The sequence below is a fragment of the Prosopis cineraria genome, unplaced genomic scaffold (assembly GCF_029017545.1).
Source record: "Prosopis cineraria cultivar Desert tree isolate PC_DT_omini unplaced genomic scaffold, ASM2901754v1 PC3, whole genome shotgun sequence".
Taxonomy (NCBI): Eukaryota; Viridiplantae; Streptophyta; class Magnoliopsida; order Fabales; family Fabaceae; genus Prosopis; species Prosopis cineraria.
Window position 1 is genome coordinate 42,986,461 of NW_026555334.1, and position 4,145 is coordinate 42,990,605.

At 31.1% G+C, this 4,145-nt stretch overlaps 1 non-coding gene across 1 annotated transcript; it reads right to left on the reverse strand.

Annotated features, from left to right (window-relative positions):
• Window positions 1–3,848: 3,848 nt before the first annotated feature.
• On the reverse strand, window positions 3,849–3,933 carry TRNAM-CAU (transfer RNA methionine (anticodon CAU)). The gene is given in 2 exon segments: window positions 3,849–3,884; window positions 3,896–3,933. It is a non-coding gene; the product is annotated as a tRNA-Met (tRNA).
• Window positions 3,934–4,145: the final 212 nt, after the last annotated feature.

The window sequence follows — 4,145 nt, forward strand, 5'->3', positions numbered from 1 at the left end:
TAACTTCAAATCATAGAAATCAAAAGATTATTAAATTGTAAAATTTCACAAAAAGAAAATTTCTTCAATTTTTTTTGAAAAGAATCTCAAATTCACCATGTTGAATCTCAAACATTATTTAATAATCTTAAATCAGAGTTTTGAAAGTAAAGCGAAAGTTTAAAAATCAATTGGGACCAAAATAATGAATTTTAAAACTTAAAAATAGATTTTGTGCAGAAAATTACATGTGCGTCGTGGCTTATCTTCTCTGTACTATGCACCACGGCGCATTACACGAATTTAACAGTATTAGTGCTGTCATTTGACAACACAGGGAGCAAACTTTCGACACGTCCTAGATCTTCGTCTAATGTCTGATTGAGGTGGTTTCGATGTCTACACAGAGCTTTCTCCTAACTCTAGCTAATAGCATTAGTTTCACACTCAAACTCATTTTCTATAAAAATGTTGGACACCAAAATTTATTTTGACTATTTTTTCACAAAATTTTACAAATAGGTGTCACAACTCAACCACTCGTGTCAATAATTCACACCAACCATCTAACCATATTCAATAGACTCTAATGGACCCATGCAACATACCACACACAAACAAACACACTCATATCATAAAATCACCACTCAACCTTAATTTTTACAAAACATAAAGGGGGAGGAAATGTTGTACAAAATCATCAATTTCATCTCAAATCTTTCAAAATATATACGTTTTTACTTACACAAATATGTTGGCCCTATCCATGGTTTTACAACCAAAACTAACAACCCAGGGTATAAAATACACCAATTATACATAAAATCATGCAAGTAGTGCATAAATCATGTTAAGTGATCCAAATTGGCAATTTTATTAACAAATACACATGAAAACAACAAAAAGAGGCATAAAGAGGATTACTCCACAATCCTAAGCCTCTATGTGTTTTTCTCAATTTGGATCTGATGAGTTAAGTCTTGAAAATATTGAGAATTGAGGGGTGAGTACAACCACTCAATATCTAAGTTTTACTTAAGCTATATAGTTGCATATCGATTCTAAATAGATGCAATTAGGCAAAAACACAGATATCACATATAACACTTGACCACGGTTCACAAAACTAACAGCCATATGATCGGGCTTGCTACAACACACTTTATCATGTTATTTCACAAAACATAATACAGGGTTGCAAAAATAACAATTATGCGTCCTCAACACATGCCAAACTACAAAACCAATAATTATATGGCCGGACTTATATGTATAATCATATGCCAATCTTATGTCCTCCTGTTACCTACGACATGAAATCGGTGACTATCACGTAACTACATTCTTCATAGACTAACTTAGCCTTCCACTTGTGAGGAGCTACCGGATTAAGATAAACTCACTTACTTATGTAATCCAGTTTCTTTCAATACTAACAATCATAGGGTGTTGTACCCCTAATCTAGCTTCCTCATGAACTGACAGAAACTAGTTTGGTTCAAGTCCCTTATAGAACAAGTGAGACAGTCCCAAATCAACCATGGGATAAGGGCTACCTTCTGATTCTAATGGTTGGTGCTAAGGCAAGTTCTCGATTCCAACAGTTACTGCTAATACCACATGAATTTAAATCAATCCACTCCTCTCCCTAAGTGAATTCCTGCCAATGATCATGCTATACACATTTTTCACATAATATGTATTTTAACAATCAATTCATAGTATATGAACTCACATAAATTCAAATATTCCACAAACTCATCACACAATATATCACAATTCTTCACCCATAATAACAAATCACAATCAATTTCGTAAAACACAAACAGTGGCATAATTAAGGTTATCTTTCTAAAATCATTTTGTAAGTCAAATTCATCTCTGTGCGCCGTGACGAATTGACCATGCACCACAGCATGTGGCACAGGGGACAATTTTTCACTTTTTTTCCTCTTTCCTTGCCCGAGTGGCCCGCCATTGATCTGAAACCACTTCTAGGGCTGAAATCACAACAATTTTACCAAGTTAAGCTCCTTTGACCACACACCTCATTAACTCACTAATCACCTTCATTAGGTTAATAACTAAGATTAAATTTTTTTGGATGTTACATCTAGAATAAAGGATCTTTTCTTAGTTCTAGATTTTCTTACTTCTTAAGATTTATAACAAAAGAAAATATTTTTTTAAAGTTTTTAAATTTTCAAATTGATTGTTTTAACTAATTAACCAAAAGAAATAAAATCTTAGCCAACCGAAGATTATATAGGCTAAAATGAAATTAAACCCTAGTAAAATTTTTTATCTTTTGATTTTATCTTTATTTTTAAAAAATCATTTCTTCCAATTTTATATTTTATATTATTATATTTTAAATTTTTTGGATAAAATAGAATGTTTGCAGTTATCAACACAAAAAAATGTGATCACCTATCAGTGTGCAACAATGAGTGATGGCTTAAAGGTCAAAACAAAAAGGAGGGAAAGCAAACTGTTAACTCTCCGAGTTTAATAGTTTTATATTTGTAGCTCACAATATCATGTCAATTTATTTATAAATTTGAATTAAATATAAATTTGATTAAACTCATGATATCTTTGAGTTTACTGCTTTTTTGTTTTTAGTTTACAAAATATTATCAATTAATTTATAAAATCAAACTAGATACAAGTTTGATTAAACTTGTCAAGCCTGTCAATTTTTTATTGAGTTAAGCGAGTTAAATATATACTATATAAAACTTGATTTATAGAAGTGATAGAATCTTGTTCAAAGAGGAAAAAACATAAAATGCAAAAACTAATATTAATAAAAAAGAAAACAAAAAATCCAAAAATAAGTTGCCTTATTCTGAATATTTTGTGTCATGTATGATAATTTATTAATATAGACGGATTTAATTTCAATAATTTATATTTAAAATATATTTAAATTAAATTATGGTTATATTTATATTTTAATTATTTAACCATATATATTTACTGGCTATTTATTAATAAAATTAATCTCTTACAAATTTACACAATTCAAATTTGTAATTCTAGTTTATATTTTTATCATAAATTTATTTAAATTTACGATTGACAATCTTAAATAGAGATATCCCTTATGATATATTCCAAAAACAAAAACGCAAAGAGACTTAAAGAGCGTGAGTGGAATCAGCTTCTTCAGAACCTCCATTCAAAATTTCAAATTGAGATCTCATCAAAATCAAATGGCGAGGTTCTGACGCCAATTTATTCTCTTATTCTACATATATATAACCAGCTGTCAGTAAAACCAAACCAGTAACCATGCTAAACCAATACACGATGATAATTGTGCTTAGATTTCACTTCAACTGTGCCTCTGGGACCATATTCAAGTCTAGGAATTTCCTAGACTCAACTGCTTGTTGCAATACTTATTTGAATCCTCGTGGTTACAGCGGCTTCTTGTCCATTTTGTATATTATTTGGTAACTTGACTTCCTTACCATGCAAGAAGTTGAACATTGTTTAAGCTTTTCAACTGTGTGAATGTATCTAATAAGGTTCTTTTTCGGATGGTACTGGATTTCAACCTAGGAAGCATTTCTTCCAGAGATACTATGTTGCTACGGACCAATTCTATCAATCAGCATTGTAAAAGACTTCTATTTATTATGTATTTTCTAGTTTTCAGTTCAAGATCATTCCGTTAACTCAGATCCGATTCCATACTTGACGAAATATAATTCCATTTTTGAGGCCTCCATGTTGGTATCCTTCAGACCAAACATTCAATTACGTGAGATTTTCTACAAATATGTTCTCTAATAAATATCGGAGGATGCCCTCTCACAGCAATACTGAAAAAAAAAAAAAAAAGAAAAAGCGATAAGGAATGGGGTGAGAGAGGCTCGAACTCTCGACCTCAGGATTACTCAGAAGCTATGAGACCTACGCGCTAGCCAATTGCGCCACCACCCCTGAGGTGTGAGTTTTAAACACATGTTTATATTGATCGTAATGGAAAAAAAATTAAACCTGTGTTCATGGAGTGACTTCCTTGGTACGCGCAAAAGATCACCAAATAGTCGGGACTCGACTTTATATTTGAGATAAATCATATTGTTTCTGTGATAGTGAGATTTTATTTTTCAAAAAAGAAATATATGTCAAATATTTAAAGAATAGAAATT